Source organism: Corvus cornix, chromosome 1 (genome assembly GCF_000738735.6).
Source record: "Corvus cornix cornix isolate S_Up_H32 chromosome 1, ASM73873v5, whole genome shotgun sequence".
Taxonomy (NCBI): Eukaryota; Metazoa; Chordata; class Aves; order Passeriformes; family Corvidae; genus Corvus; species Corvus cornix.
The window spans coordinates 1,522,013-1,538,150 of NC_046332.1; the positions used below are offsets into that span (position 1 = coordinate 1,522,013).

Here is a 16,138-nt window from a genome sequence, read left to right on the forward strand (position 1 = left end):
AGTTTGAAGAGTGTTTCCTCTTGGTGCCAGAAAAAAATATTTTCCCCTTGATCTTATGAAAGGCTGAACTCTTTCTGCTAAAGTTAAAAGGAGACAATCCTTAGGCACAAAACCAAGGATGTTTAAAGTTTGGCAGAGGCACCACTCTTTGTTAAGTGCCTTCAAATACCTGCATCTGTCCTGTCCCCTCCTGTACATCCACCCCCAAGCTGGCAGGAAAACTCATCCTAAAGCTCTGCCGTAGACCTACAACCAGGCAGCAAATAAAATGCTCCCACAGGATAGATTTTCATCAGGATTTAAGGTAATCACAGCTCTCAGAGGCTTGTGATTCCGAAATGTCTGCTGTCAGCAGTGCTGCAAGGAGAAGCACTTGGCAAAGGGCTGCCAGGACCGCTGCCTGTACCTCAGCCCCGCAGCTCCTCTGCTGTGCTGCTCATCGCTTGATCAGACTCTAAATTCGGATTTTTCACCTCCAGTGTTCCCCTGCTGCTGGGCGCAGCAATATTATTTCTGCTTCTCCTAGGAAAAGAGCCAGTTGCCAGTGACCTCTCAGCTTAGTCTGCCTCAGTAAAGGAGAGTCTGGCATTTGGCTTGTGCTCGCTTGTTATTTTGACAGCACATCCCTTCCTTCTGCACTGCTTGGATCAGTCTCTACTTCAGGGCTGGGCCAAAAAAGTGGAAAATGGCCAATTTGCAGAAAAAAAATTAATCCAGTGCTCTCAGCCAAGTGTTTTGTCACCTTGCACCAAGAAGGGCAAAAGATTCACAGCCAGGAGAGAGCTGAGCTTTGGCCACAGTGCTGGGCAGGCCTGGGCACCCTTCTCATCCCAAATAGCCTGTGCTGCTGCAGTGTGAGGAAAACAAGTCCTGAGCACGGAACAAAACACTCATCCTTCCCCCAAAATGCTACAGCTCAAGGACCCCACACCAGGAGAGCTTCAGTGGGGAGATCAGGTCCACCTACACACTTGGGAGTTCAGGGTCTAATGTAGGACCACGTGCAGCTGATAAAGGGGGTGGAAAAAAATAAAGTGAGTTGGAAAGGGTGGGCAAAATCAGGAGGCTGCAAAGCCCAAACCTGCACTTGACCCTTTTTATCCACCTCTATCCACCCAGGTGGGAACACAAAATATCCCTCCTACCCCAAGCTGTGCCTGCCCCATCCCTGGAAGTGTCCAGGGCCGGGCTGGATGGGGCTCGGAGCAACCTGGGATAGTGGAAGGAGGGTTGGAATGAGATGATCCTTAAGGTCCCTTCCACCCCAGTCCACTCTGTGATTCTTGGGTGCTCGCTGCCCTTTAGGGGCTCAGCATTCCCAACCCCCCCTGGCACAGTGCCAAGCATCCCCCAACTTCTCCGCTATCGGGGTGCCCCCAACCTTTCCCTTGCCCCCCAAACCAGAACCCTTGGGGACACCCCAAAGCGAAGAGCTCCCACGCTTGGGCGCAGCTTCCTTCTCTCCTCCTCCTCCTCCCCTCCGTGCTCTGCTCCTCCCGCGCTGCCCGGGGCGGAGCCGCCCGGCCCAGCGCCCGCCCCGCTGCCGAGCCGAGCCGAGCCGGGCTGCGGGGACGGGGCCGCGGCCGTGCCAGCGCCGTCCCTGCGCCCTTCCCTGCCGGCCCTGGCACAGCGCTGCCGGCGGGGCCGGGTCCCCCTTGCCCGGGGCTCGGGAACCTGGCGGATTTCCCGGCGGCAGCAGGTAAAGGGAAGGGGCGGGCTGGGTGCGCTGGGGGCTTCCCGCATCCCCTCCTGCCCCCGCTCCTGGCGAGGGGTGCGCGGGGAGCCCGGGCTGCGGGGGGATGCTGAGCCGGGGGGCTGGGACAGCTCTGCCGGCTTTCACCCCCAAAAGGCGCTCCGGTGTCCAAAGCCGCGCTCCTTTGCCCCAAAAGGTGTTTCTTTTCCATGCCCAAAGGGTGTTTCTTTGCCCTGCGTGCCCCCGCTCCCCATGGGTGGCTCACCTGGCCGCGAGCATCCCAAGCGAAGTTGGGATGTGACCGGGTGCTCCCGGTGGTGGGGGATGTGGGTGGGCTCCCACCTGGGGAGAGGTCCCGGGGTGCCCGCTGTGGTCTCTGAGACCCCCAGACTGTCCGGGTGTGGATCTGGACACCGCTTTTTCCCTTCAGGCCCTGCTTGTTTCACAGGGAACGCTGCATTTTGATACAAAATAATGGCATCTGCAGCGTCCCGCGGTTCCAGGGCTTCACACCGGTGTTGTCCGGAGCTGTAAAATCCTGAGGCAGCAGAATCCCAAGAGGGATTTATTTATTGTTGCTGGTCCAGCTGGAGGAGCACTCAGTGCCCATCCAGCACCCTTGAGGATGCCCAGGGATGTCCTGGATGGCTCTTGGTGACATTCCCCGGCAGCAAAGCCTCTGTTAAAGACCCCAAATTTCCAGCGAGCACGGAGCAGAGAGGGTGAAAAAAGGGGAATGTAAGAGCGTGTTACTTTGCCTTGATGCTTGGCAAAGAAACTGTTTCAAAAAAAGAGTAATTCAGGAAAAAGGGGGGAAAAAAATCTTCTCGTTGCTGTTTCATTGAAGCCCTCACCCACGTCCTGTCTGTTCCCCGCCCGGAAAACTGGGCACGGAGGAGTTGCAGTCGGCATGCGAGCTTTGCTCTGGAAAAGGGCTGCTGGAGCAATTCCTGGTGTGGATAGCTGTGAAATTTCACCCCTGGCGAGATGGAAATGGGGATTCTCCAGCCAGGAAAAACTTGGCTATGTGGAACTTGCCGTGCTTTGGGATTTTAGGGATGGGTCCTTAGAGCCACTCGGGTTAAGTGTAATCGTGTTGGCTTAAGGGTTATTTTGGGGCTGGAAAGGGATTAGGGATAGATGATAGGAATAGGCATGGCCATGCTGCATGTGAAATTTAAAAAATAATGAATTCTGGTTCTCTTTGCTGGCTCCTTGTCCCGGTGAGAAGGAGCTCATACAGATTTTTCTCCATGAGAAAGTTACGCTGTGCACGGAGAACTCAAATCCCACTGCGCCGTTTGGGTGCTGGAGTCTCCTCGGGATGCTCCAGCTGCCAGGAAATGTAGATTGCTGCTGATTAGCAAGTAGAAGTTAGAGCGGTGCTGCTTCTTAGAGAGCTTTTTTGGGGTTTGGATCACCCAGCCATGCAGGATAACAGCCTTTTCCCTTCTTTCCCTCTTACAAATTGCCAGCTTGCCCTTGGCAGGTGTGGCTGGGGAAAAACTGAGGGAAATGGATTTCCTGCCTCGCATTTTGTCTGGCATGTCCATGTTCCTCATCAGATTGCTAAGGAAAATGGTCCATTAATTCATTATCCAGCCTTTATCAACCGGAGCAGTGATGCATCCTGACTCCTTAAAGCCTGTTATGTTAACATATTCTCCTCTGCCAAGCTTGGAAGCATCTTCATGCTGATATCCCAGCAGTGTGGAGCTGGAGAATATTTCTGTGTGATTTAGGAGATGTTTCTTCAGAGGCAAATATAAGCTCTGCTTTGATGGCAGAATTAATTTTAGAGTGGGTGGCTCTGTCAAGCTGTACTTTTTTACTACATGAGCGTGTTCTGCTTGTTACACTTTTCCCTGCGATGAATTTGGCGAAGCACAACTGGTGTTTGTCTTGGAAGGAAAACGAGTCCTGCTAGGTTCAATTGATTTGGTGTCAGGTTGAAGATTCAGAAACTGCTGGCTCGGAATTAATGATAAAGGGTTTCGTTTCTAGCAAGGCAACAAATTGCTTTATAACCCAGGAAGGTTATGAGGAGACAACCTTTTGTTGTACTTCTACCCATTAACTGTGTACCTAGGTGTATTTGATCTCCAGTAACTGCCTTAAAAACACCATGCCAAAATCAGTATATTTGGTGGGGGTTTTTGTTGGGTTTTTAAATGTTTTTAACGTGTGGGTTGGAGTAACTCACAGGTGCAAGTGCTGTTGTAGGTTGAGGTTAAAGATGCCGGGAGCAGGTGGCTCCTTCACCCTGATTCGTGTTAGAGGCACTTTGATGCTCACAGGTGGTGGAAGTTAGGTCTGGGTGCCCTTTAGCCAGACACACCTGGGGGGATATTGTCCTTTAACTCGCTCTGTGAGTCTTCCCGAGGGTGAAGATAAAAGGGAGTGGTTGCACCTTTGAAATACTTCTGGTGCAGCTCTGGGCTTGTGCGGGAAGGTGTGGCAGTCACTGATGTGGGGCTGGACGTGGAGGGGCACTTAGGGCTCCTCCTGAGAGCAGCTTTCCCACAGGCTTAGTGGGGTAGGAACATGCTTTCCTGGAGCCTGCGAAGCTGGTTTTAAACTCCTTTTTCTTGAGATGATGCACCCGTAGAGGTTGTGCTCCTGTCCCTGAGATGCTCTGCACCTTCACGCTGATACTCATGGAATGGTTTGGCTTGGAAGGGGCGTGAAAGCTCCTGCAGTTCCACCCTTTGAGATGAAGGGCTGGGATGTACCTGGCAGCCACGTTGCTTCATTAGGCTGCAGCAGCTGCTAATTAGGCTCCAAAAAGCTCAAGTAGGGCCATTTCACTCTCGTCCTGAACCCCCGCTAGTGCTGCTGGTGCGAGGAGGCGGTGGCTGCTGTGGGCTCTGCCGGTGCCAACTGGAGCTGCTGGAGGGTGAGTGGTGTCTCAGCTTCTCCGCTTATTGCAGGGTGTTTGCTCGGGGGCGCCCCAAAATCCTCGTCCTGGGCTGGGTGTGCGGCTGAGCAGTCCCCTCTGCTCAGGAGAGGGCAGTGTCACACCGAGCTCATTCCTTATCCGTGCTGAGCAGCGCACGGAGCTGCCGCCCTCGGCCCGGAGGGTCTCGCAGGGGTTCTGTACTAGGGTGGGTTTGGGATACAGGCACCTCATCCCACTCCCTCCTTCCCAAACCACAGATTCCCCCTCCAGCTCTGCTCCAGGTGCTTAAGAGCCCTTTACAGGAACGTTCTGAGCAGGATGCTGGAAAAAGGGATTTATCAAGATAAAGACTGTTCATAGTCGTTGCTTGTGCCTGCCAGCCCCTCTATAAGCAGTGATCAGATACAGCTACTTTAATGCAGGGCTTGACTTTAAAGAAAAAAAAAAAATAGCTGCACATTGGTGTTTGGCTTTGCTGCTTTTTCCTCTTTAGCAAACCACTGTGTTCTCCCCACTTCCTCCAGAAGCACCCACAGATACTGGCAGGACAACTGCCTGAATATTTGGTGCAAGAGTCTGTTATTGCTCAGCAGCCTGACAAACAACAACACAAAGCTTTATTTTTTGTATGCAATTAAATATTTGTGGAAGATTTCTGCCCAGGAGTGGTTTCAAGGTACAGAGTGTTCCCCTTCAAGCAAGGACCTTCTGGGGTGGGGGGCAGTTGGGAAGGTTTTTATGCCTGTGGCTCGATGCATCCATGTTTTCACATACAGAATCCATTTCAGGTTGGGATTGAGCTCTGGTTTGGTTTTTTTTGCCCTCCTGCTCCTTGGGCAGGATTAGTCCTGATGACAGAAAATCACAAATGTTTCTTTTTGTGAGTATTTTGTGTGTGTGTGTGTGTTGATCTGGTTTTCTTTCTTTCTTTTTTTTTCCCCTGCTGGGTGAAGGGTGAACTGGGGATAGGAGAGGGGGAAATTGCACCTTTCCTGGGGTGCTGCACAAATCTGGGCACCAGCTCTGTCCCCAAGCGCCCCGTCTGTGCAGAGCCCTGCTGCTGGCTCATCTCTTCCTTGGAAAGAGCCTGGACTGGTTTTAATGTAGTTCCTTAGTCATGACAAACCTGAATCCTGCTGCCCTCTCTGCACTGTGTCCTCTGTGTCGGAGCTACGCTTTCCATGAGGAGCTTGGGGTCCAGGCTGTTGGATCCCAGAGGGCTTGGAGGTGATGGACTGTTAAGTTTATTCTCTTCTTGTCTGCGAGTGCTCAGAAGGATCTGTTTCACTTTCAGAGTTACCACGTGGCGCTGTGCCAAAGCAGCTTTTTATCTCCTACTCTCCCCCTTAGATACCAGCTTGCCTTCAATTTCTGTTTATTTATTTATTTGAAGTCCTGCTGCTTCTCTTAAAATGCTGCTGCAACTTGTAAAATCTCTTCATAAATGTCTCGCCCCTGTGTTTTGCTTCCCTTTCCTCCTCGCTGAGGTGAAATGAAACTTGTCCCTCCCCCAGCCCGAGGTGAAATGCACAGAGCAGAAATATTCTGGTCCTTGGCTGTTTTTAGCTGTGCTGAGTTTCGGGCTCACGTTTGCCCAGGGAAAACAGCTCGCATCTGACTGAAATAGTCCAAGGTGAAACTCAGAGTTTCCTCTAATAGATATTTTTGGGTGTAGCCTTTAAAAAAATGTATTGGACTTGTTGTACCCTTCAGCACCCACGTGTTCTCCTGAGCCACTCTAGGAGATTATATTTGGGCCACTTAGCTTGTATTGATGAATCTCTTGAGCTGACAGTCACCTAATCATAAATCAAGTCTAAAAGTAAGTCAGTGTTCAGCAGAATTGCAGCAAAACAAATAAAATACATTAACATTTTTGAGTTGGAGCTGGCCCCAGCCTGTGGTGAGCAGTTGGGAATTGGCACCTGAAGGTGACAGGGGATGCTTGGGGTGTTCCACACGGTTCTTGGGAAGCAGAGCTAATCCTAAGCAGGGCACTTAAGAGCTTGGAGAGGATTGGGCTTGCTGTCCTGTGAAACAGCCCTGGACCTTGCCAGGAGGGAGGGAGCTGGCACGGCCCTTGGGAGGTGTCCCTGTGTGTGACCCCATCTGAACCCCGTGTGCTGACTGCAGAGCTCCTGTCTGAGTAAAACGCTGGGGAATGGGGATCAACTGGGATCTATATCCCAGGTCATGCCTCAGGTCCCCTTGCTGTGCCCAGTGCTTCCCCACTGTGCTGCCAAGGGGCAGGATGGGGCTGGGGGCTGCCCAGGTTATGGCTTAGACCCAGTCCCTGGGACGGATGGAGAGGGCTTAGGTTTGTTTGCAGGGATTTACCACCGTGCTGAGGTCACTCTGTGATATTTGGGTGGATTTTGGGGGGTGTGTTGTCTGGATTTGCTTTTATTTTTTTGCCAAGAGGTAATTAATGCTTTCCTTGGGATTAAAATACTTCCGGTATGTCTCAGCTGTTGGTGTAGGAAAGAGTCACGCAACCCCTTGACCTTTCTGAGAGGAGAAAAGGCTCTTTTGGAGAAGGTGGGAAGCGTGTATTCAAATCCAGTCTCTCTCTTCCCGACTACTTTGAGCAACTTGGGCTAGTGGAAAGTGTCCCTGCCCATGGAAAAAGGCGATTTTTAAGGCCCCTTCCAACCCAGACCTTTCTGTGATGATTCTGTCGTTCTCCTTTGTTGCATGAAGCAGCCCCATAAAGGAATTCCTCAAGGCTGTCATGTAGGTGATGTTTTGTAGGCAGTTTCCTGATCCAGCAGTGATTGTTTGCAGGTGTTGTGGGAATTTTGGTATCAATCTGCCTACTAATTATTCAGGAACCTTGTCGGTGACACTTTAAGCTGCCAGTCAATCGTGTTGCAGTTTGAAACCCAGCAAAGAGGCAGCTCATGTGTCCTGGTCTGGGTGTCCAGGCATGATTTGCTCCAGTTCTCTCAAGCTTTTTGAGTTGTGATTTCTCCATTCATGGCTGTGGATGGTTGACCTTAGAGACCTGCACAGTAAAGTGCCTGAACAGTCCTCGTGATGTGTGGTTTTGGGGTATTCAGGAGCCCTGGAACTCATCAAGCCAAGAGGTGGGGTGAGACCTTCTCAAGCACCTATTTTTAGATGTGTTCCTGTTCACATGCAAATTACGTTCATCGCCGAGGATTGCTCTGCACTTGGGACACGGGATTTGTAATCCCTGTTTTGCAGCTCTTAGATATCAAAATGCCTGCCAAAAATACAGATATTGCTGTGTCCCTTTTCCCTGTGCCCTGGAGCTGGGGACCGGGAGCTCCCACACCACTTGCTGTGCTGCATTTGATGCTTTGTGAATACAGAGTGGTGGCAGGCTCTTATTTTCGGGGTGATTTACCCTCCCTGCATGGGCTTTGGCATCAGCTGGTGGTGTCTGACAGCTTGCAGGATCATCTCCTGCTCCTGCCTGGAACCTGGAGGCAGGATCTGCTTTCAGAATGAAGCAGCTCAACCCCTCTTTAGCTGTGAGTTAATCACCCAAACGCAGAGTGCTTGCAGTCCTCATTAAAAGTCTGATTTAAAGTGCAAGGTTGACAGCTCGGCTGGAGATACTTTCCCTTATCACAGCTGTTTCCTAATCCGTCTCCTCTGCGTAGGGACGTGTTTGTTTTTGGGTTTTTTTGGTTTGGATCCCCAGGCTCCTGCTCTGGGAGAGCCGCACATTAAAGGAATGCGGTGTAAGACAGCTGGAGATGTTCAAATGTTGATGTGGTGGGAATAGGCGTGCTCTGGTGTGTCTGATGCTGGCAGGGACAGACCTCTGTGCCTCACAAGGTCACTCAGCTGCGTGGCCGTGCGTTCCTGAAACACAAACCCTGCCAGGGCTCCTGGGACAGTTTTGCTTTGCCAAGAGAAATAAAGCTGCTTGCGGGATTAGAGGGATGGAGCTGCTGTCCCTGACAGCGCAGCCAGGAGCAGTGTGGGAGGGGATTGTCTTTCCCTGGCTTTGTACCTGGGCAGGTTTTGGCTCCGGTCCGAGGGGTTAACGTGGAGCTCAAACCTTGCCCTGTGCTTTGCTGAGCCTCAGGAGCTGCGCAGAATCATTCCACAGTGGTTCCGTGAAGGGAATCTCTGCCTTGATGATGCTGGTGCCCTGTCCCCGTGTCACCTGGAGCAGGGGGATCACTCCCTTTGGATGGTCCCTGCTGGTGAGAGGTGTGAGGAGAAAGCTTGGCTTGTTAGCAGCAGGATTGGATTTGACCTGAAAACTGAGGCTCCTGCTGGGCTGGAAAGCCCTCCTGGGGTTGATGTGCTTGATGTGATGAGCACCCCAGTGTTACAGTGGGAATGTGGTTGGTTGGGCAGGAGGGAAGCCTGGGGGTTTGTTGGGAAGCTCTAACCTGGACTCCAGACTTTTAGAGCTGCCCTTTAGTGAGCAGTTACAGATCCACATCTAACAGCATAATAAGCTTAAATTTGGGAGCCCTCTATATTTTTGAAAGGGTCAGCTCACTCTGTTAAACCCCTTCTGTCTTGAGAGTCCTTAAATCCAAATTTCTGAGGTAATTGGTTATATTGAGCCATACTGGACTCGTGAGGAAATCACTTTGCTCTCTTGGCTTCTTCTCTCCCAGCTCAGGGGAAATAATGGCTTTTTCCCTATCTCCCTGAACTTTGCAGCTCATCTGCAGTGTTCCCTGGAGGGACAGAGCTGAAGGACTGGCTTGAAGTTTGCTCTGCTCCTCTCCTGGTGCAGTTTGGGGCTGGATATCGGGCTGTGGGGGGAACACAGGGTGAGGAACAGGGAGCCCTCGCGGTCACGAGCTGGGGCAGATGAGGCCAAAGGAGTCAAACCCCCATGTGTCAGCTCCAGTTTCTGCACCTTCCCAGGCATTACGTGCCTCTCCTTATCTCTGCTGATACTTGCACTGCTGATAAGAGAGGGTCTGTAACAAGTGCGCTCTGCCACAGATAAAACCTGCAGTGCGCAAGAGCTGTTCCCGCTCGGGCTTATCAGCACTGTTCAACGTGGATATCAGCAGGGCTTCAGGGATGAGGCTGCCCTGGGTCCCTTAGCACAGAACATCCGAGCAGGAATTGTGCTGGGACTGCTGCTGCTCTGTAAGTCCCTCTCCAATGTGCTTTTCTTTTTTTTTTTTTTTTTTTTTTTTTTTTAACTTAAATTTTGGGATCAAGGTTTGTGAACTGGTTGAGTGTCTGAAATGCAGCTGCCTGGTTGTTGGGTGCTCTGTGTGTGGGTAATGAGGTGGTGGCTGCTCTCAGCATGGCCTGAACAGGCTGGAGGCGTTCAGTTTCCAAACAGAGGTGCACGTGTGGCACTTGGGGACATGGTTTGGTGCTGGACCCGGCAGAGTCAGGTTACTGGTTGGACTCGAAGATCTTAGAGGTGTTTTCCAAACTTGATGATGCTGTGAGTTAAATTTAGGGATTCTTGCATCTCCCCAGGCTGCTCTTTGTTTGGAGAAAGAAATCCTGGAGGTTTTGTGCAGCTGTTGAACAGCAGTGCAGGGAGCACAGCTTTCCTGCATCATCCTGGTGCTCCTTCAGGGCTCTGACCTCTGTAAGGATGGGAAAACGTTGGGTCGAAGCTGGCAAAGGGTAAAGTGGTGGAGAATTGCTTGATCTTGGATACCTCCCGGGATCCAGGGGCAACCACAGCTTCTCTGAGCATCCAGTGCCAGGGCCTGCCCACCCTCCCAGAGAACAATTCCTTCCCAATATCCCATCCATCCCTGCCCTCTGGAAGTAGGAAGCCATTCCCTGTGTCCTGTCCCTCCAGGCCTTGTCCCCAGTCCCTCTGCAGCTCTCCTGGAGCCCCTTTAGGCTCTGGAAGGTGCTGGATGGGCAGGGAGAAGGTTTGTTTGAACCCACTGATGGTGTGGCAGGAGATGGAGGAAGGAGTGAGCTGGGAATTGCCAGGAGTGGTCCCTGCTGTAGCACCGTGGCTGAGATGTGCCTGCCCTCTCAAAGCCACACTCCAGGCTTTAGGGTGCCTGAGCCAGGCTTAATCCGAGCAAAGTCAGCCCTGGCTGTGCTGCAGGTGGCCAGAACTGTTGGAGGAGATGGCTTTGCACAAAAGTGGGAGCAAGTGCTGGTAGCTGTTCCCTGCCGCTGTGCCCAAGGTCAGCCTGACTGTGGAGCTCCCAAATCGTTCGCAATTTTTCCAGCTAACAGTTGCTGCTGCTCAGCTGTGTGAGGAGCTAATGGGGTTTATCAGCCTCCAGTGCTTCTGACTGGGCTTTGTCAGAGCAACCTAATCCCAGAGTGCCAGAGCTGAAATAAGTGGGAATAGCAGTTCCTGGGGCTATTCAATTCCAGTGCCTTGTGTGGCAAAGCTATCTGATTTGTGCCAGACTTGCTAGGCTGATTGTTGTGTCTGAGTTGACTCTAAAGCTGGGGAAAAAGAGCATCCTTGGTGCCTCTTAGAGCTCCAACCCCTCAGGCTCAAGGCACTGTCACATTTCTCTGGTTTAAACACCCCAGTCAGGAAACACAAACCAGCCTTTGGAGGGATGGGGGTTGCAGTGACCTCAAATCCCTTTTAAACACAGCTGCACACTGGATCCCTGGCCCTATTCCTGCTTTTTAGGAATTTTCTGCTTCAAGCTGGAAGTGAAGTACAACTGTGGGGCAGCCTGGAGTCTGTCTTCTCCTGGCTGCTTTTACCTGGCCACCCCAAAACTTCTTGCTGTGTTTCAGCATTGCCTGAAGTTTATATTTTGTTCCCAATTTGGCCATCTTTGGTGACCAATCGCATCTGTTTGAGCCCAAAAGGCTGTTAAGTTTGTTTTGGTTTTGTGTTGGGTTTTTATTCTGTGAAGGAAAGGTATGAAATAAATACTGCCTAAAAGACTTGTGGCTGTCAGCTCTACTGAGGCAGCTCTTGGACAGGGCTGTGAGGAAAACCCTGTTCTGTCTCATGCCCCATCAGGTTTAATGCTTGCTAAGTGGCAGAGCTGTTGAGAACGAGCATTGGCCTGAGGTGCTGGAGCTGGGATTAACGAAATAAATATTGCTGCAAGTGGCTGAGCTTGGAAATAAATTGTGCTGTGAGTGGATATGCAGGGACTGCTGAGGTGTCTGGATTCCCCCCAGGGCTCACTGCCAGGTGGGAGGCTTGGGAATTTGGGAAGGCAGCCTGTGGGGAAAGTCCTGTGTCCCAGCAGTAATAAATCCTCTCCCTGCCATGCAGCCTGTGGGCTGTATTTAAATATTTTTCTTGCTCTAGAGCTGAAACCAGCTGCAGAGTCTGATGTCTTCATCTTGCCTATCATTTACAATGTGACAAAAAAAAAAAAAAAAAAAAAAGTAGGGTTTGCCACTTGTCTGGCTTTTAGAGAACTCTAAAATGCTGAAAAATCTAATGAAGACCCATCTGCCATGGTCATCCTGCAGCTCTGAGGGTTTTGCTCTTGCTTGTGCCATCTCCCACCTGTTTCTCCATGGGAACAGTGAGGGACTGAGCTTTTTATCCTGCCTTTGAGATGGAGAAATACTGGGGCACCACAAAGAAATGATGTGTTGGTTATTTGTCCTCAGATAATGCGACATAACTTGGGGTGGTGCTCTGACAATGACTCTGAAAGGAAAGGTGACAGGTATTGAAAAGATTTGGGATCATCCCTCTTTTCCTTGCAGACACCAGTGGTTTTGGCCAAGGACAGAGTGTATTTCCCAGTTTTATGGCTGCAAAACGAAGGATGTGGTACTGCCTCAGTGGGGCAAGATGAGGGTGTGAACACTGGGATAGTGTAGAAAGGCAGACATGGAGGTTTTTTTTCCTTGAGGTTTATTCCTATTAATCCACCTTTGTGGGTGCTGCTCTTTGGCTTCTGTCACAACCTCTTTGGTTGTGGGATTTTTAGGGGGTGGTGCAGGCTGAGGTGGGAATGAGGGTCTGGAAAAGGCTGTGTGGGAGCCTTTGCCTGGCTCCAACATTGTCGTACATAATTTTTGCTCTGTTTTAATTCTAACCTCATCTTAATGTCACTCTTTGCCATGAGCAGTGACACAGAGCCACTGAGGAAATAGAATCTGCAGCAGTTTTTCTCCTTCCCTTTTCCTTTCTAACAGCTTTTCTCCAGTGCAAAAGCCAAAGGATGAACCCTTGGTTTGTGATTATTTATTATTTATTTCCCTGCCGTGATGGACATTAAGCAGAGACCAGAAATACCTTCAGCTTTGGACACAACCTGCCCAAAATAGCTCTGGGAGCTCTGCAGGGGGAGGTGTTTGGCAAAGGGCTCTGCTGAATTTATCCTGAGCCAACAATCCCAGCTCACAGAGCATCTTTGGAACCACCAGGTGTGAAGGTGGCGATGGGAAAATTCTCCTGCTGCTGCAGCAGTGACACAGGGAGTGTTTCACCATCTCGTGGGATGCTCACCTGGGGGGTTTTGCAACTAAAACCCGTTCCCTGAGCGTTGTTTTGATTCATCCTGGTGGCTGAGTGTACTTCGGTGCCCTGGGGTTGGCCTGGGAATGTAAGAGAGCTCTCCAAACCCACTCAGCTCCCTGCTTGTAGTGATTGAGGGGTGTGGAGGAGGCATTTATCCCTCAGATAAATGGGATAGGAGTAAAATCCTGGTCTTATGGGGCTTGGATAGAGGACTCTGAGCTATTTTTGGCCACTTTTCCCTGAGAGCCCTTGGCACGTGGAGGTGTCTGGCAGCTGAACCCAGCTCTGCTGCTCCCCCAGCCCTGCTTCCCAGAGACGCCGGGGGTGGCTGGGACTGATTTGGGAGGAGGGCAGCAGGGAATGTGTCGGCTCCTTGCTTTCCATTTGGAAGCGGCGCTTTCCCCTGAGGGGGTGGCAGTGAGGGGGGATGCTGAGCATGGGAGATCCGCTTGTTCACAGGAATAACCTCCCTCTGGGGGTGGGAACAGCACGGGGGTTGCTTCCTCTCGGCTTCTTGAAACATTGTTGGCAAAAATGTGCTTTTTTCAGACTGAACGTGGGTCTTTTTAGGACAACCTGTGAGCTGTTATGGGGAAAAAGACAGAATAAAGTGAAAACTGGTGTGATCAGGCTTGAGGCTGTTCTGTGTGTGCCCTCACCCTGGCCAAGGCTGGTGGGTCCAATTCCTGAGGGAATATCCAGAGTTGCCAAAGTACTCAGTCCATCCATTCCAAAAGGTGAGAATAAAGTAAATTTTCTGAGATGTCATCTCCTAAAGGGCTTCCCTGTGGTGTGAGTTTGTTTGCTGCCAGGCTGGGACAGCAGTGACAGAACTGTGTGTCACTCAGGCTTGTGTTTTTCTGGCAATGCAGGAACTTGCACTGCTGGTCCAACGAGATCCTCACCTCAACCCTGCCCTCTGGCCCTGGGAAGCCGCTGCCCCTTGTCCTGTCCCTCCAGCCCTTGTCCCCAGTCCCTCTCCAGCTCTCCTGGAGCCCCTTTAGGCCCTGCAAGGGGCTCTGAGCTCTCCCTGGAGCCTTCTCCTCTCCAGGTGAGCACCCCCAGCTCTCCCAGCCTGGCTCCAGTGCAGAGGTGAGGATTCTGCCCAGCCCACGGACTGTGGGCAGTGTATGGATGGGTGGCTGCCCAAGTGGGGTTGCTGACAGCATTTCTAGAAATGTCAGTGGTTGTTTGGGCTCTGCAAGGGCTGAGGGTACAGCAGAACTTCCCCCAGGGCGCCGCAGGGCTGGGGAAGGTGCTGTGACAGTGACCTGTCACATCCAAGCTGTCCCTCGGTGCAGTGACTCTGCAGGAAGTCCTTGACCTGCTGGTGCTGGTTTTGGCCATGGATGAGCTTGGCTTGGCTGTTCTTATTTACTCAGCAAAAATGGATTTGTCACCCGGGCACTTGACAGCTTATAATTTACATGGCTGGAGCAGATCCTGCTCCTGATTCCCTGCCTGCCCGCCTGCCGTGCTGCTGCTTGGCTTTCTCTGCTCCTGCAGCTCACCAGCACTCCATGAAACCTCTCTGCTTTGAGGGATAGGGATAGTTCTTGTGTCTTTTAAATCCTGTTTCTTGTTGGGTGCAGGGATAATGCTGCTGTGGGGTTTGCTTTCCTATCCTGCTCTGAATTTGATTGTGTGGGTGGGATGCTTCTCTGACTATGCTGCAACTTGTGCAACTGCCATGTGGCCAGAAATGGCTTTGGAAGGAGCTGTCTCCCGAGCTTTCCCTGGCATGGTTGTGTTTTTTCTCCTTACTCCGGACTCCCCACTTACTGGTGCTGTGCTTAGCACTGGTTTGAACACTTAAAAAGCACAAAGACACTGCCTTGCACCCAGCCCAGAATAAACCCAGAGCAGTGCAGGCACTAATTTTGGCATCACACAGCTGCCTGCTCCCGCTGTGGGAGAGCTGAGTTGGGAGCCATGGCAGCAATGTCGCAGGTACTGAGCAGAGCAACCTCAGAGGAGCCTTTGTTGTGGTGGAAACAGATGGAGTTTGACTTGGTGTCAATCCTGAGCCCAGAATAACTCAATTTTACAGCAGGGGACGTGGAAAGGTACAATGCTGCCACAGCCTGGATGCTGACAGGCAGGAACTGAGCTCTGTGGAGAGCCATGCAGGGATTATTCCCATTCTTGGGAAGCCTGGCCATGAGAAGAAACCTCACTTGGATGTGTTTTGTCTAGGCCTCTGCTTGGGAACGTGCTGAGCAAGGTGTGATAAAGCATCTTCTGGAACTGTGATCTGGTGCCAGATGCCACAGCTGGAGGCTCCTCTGGGAGAAGGGATGTGACAGCTCATGTGTGGTTCGGGATCTGAGGGATGAGAACCTGAAGAGGTCCCCTCTTCCCCTGTCATGTGCTCACTGTTCATGCACAACACTGAGCTTCAAAACTTGCCCCTCTCAAGCCTTGTTCCCAAAGCCTCCATTTCATTTATCAGCTGGTTTAATTCAGTTGGGGATGGGATTAAGTTCAGCATTGGCTGGAGCTGTCCCTGAGCTGGGTGTGTCTCATTTACAGCCCTTTTTTTAGGGGTCCAAGCTCTCTGTGGAGTGGGAGCAAATCTTGAACCACAGAATGGTTTGGGTTGGAAGGAACCTCAAAGGTGAGCTCACCTTATCATCCAGGTGGCTCCAAGCCATGTCCAGCCTGCCCTTGGACACTTCCAGGGATCCAGGGGCAGCCCCAGCTGCTCTGGGCACCCTGTGCCAGGGCCTGCCCACCCTCCCAGGGAACAATTCCTTCCCAGTGTCCCATCCATCCCTGCCCTCTGGCAGTGGGAAGCCATTCCCTGTGTCCTGTCCCCAGTCCCTCTGCAGCTCTCCTGGAGCCCCTTTAGGCCCTGGCAGGAGCTCTGAGGTCTGAAGAGCCTGTCAGAGCTGTGGACTCGGGCTTCTTGTGCAGTAATTCAAGGTTAACCCCAGCAGTCCTTCCTAATGTTTGCCTTTTGCTTTAGAGGCAGGAAATGGGATCCTAATCTTTAGCTCAAATGCTGTCTGTACTTGCACTGACAAAAGTCAATTTGTGATGTGCTTAATGAAGCCTAGAAAGATGTCTCAGATAAGGGACAGAAAAGATCTGCCCTTAAAGACTTCCACCTCCCAAAGTTGTTGCAGGGCTTCCTACTGTGGTTGAGGAGGTG

The 16,138-nt window shown here is 51.6% G+C and overlaps 1 protein-coding gene across 2 annotated transcripts in view; it reads left to right on the forward strand.

Moving 5' to 3' along the window:
• Positions 1–1,542: 1,542 nt before the first annotated feature.
• GDPD5 (glycerophosphodiester phosphodiesterase domain containing 5) overlaps positions 1,543–16,138 on the forward strand; it is a 106,313-nt gene continuing 91,717 nt past the window's right edge. For both annotated transcript variants that reach the window (XM_039556043.1, XM_039556056.1), the window contains exon 1: positions 1,543–1,699. The gene's annotated coding sequence lies outside the window, so the exon portion shown is untranslated. The remainder of the gene's footprint in view (positions 1,700–16,138) is intronic.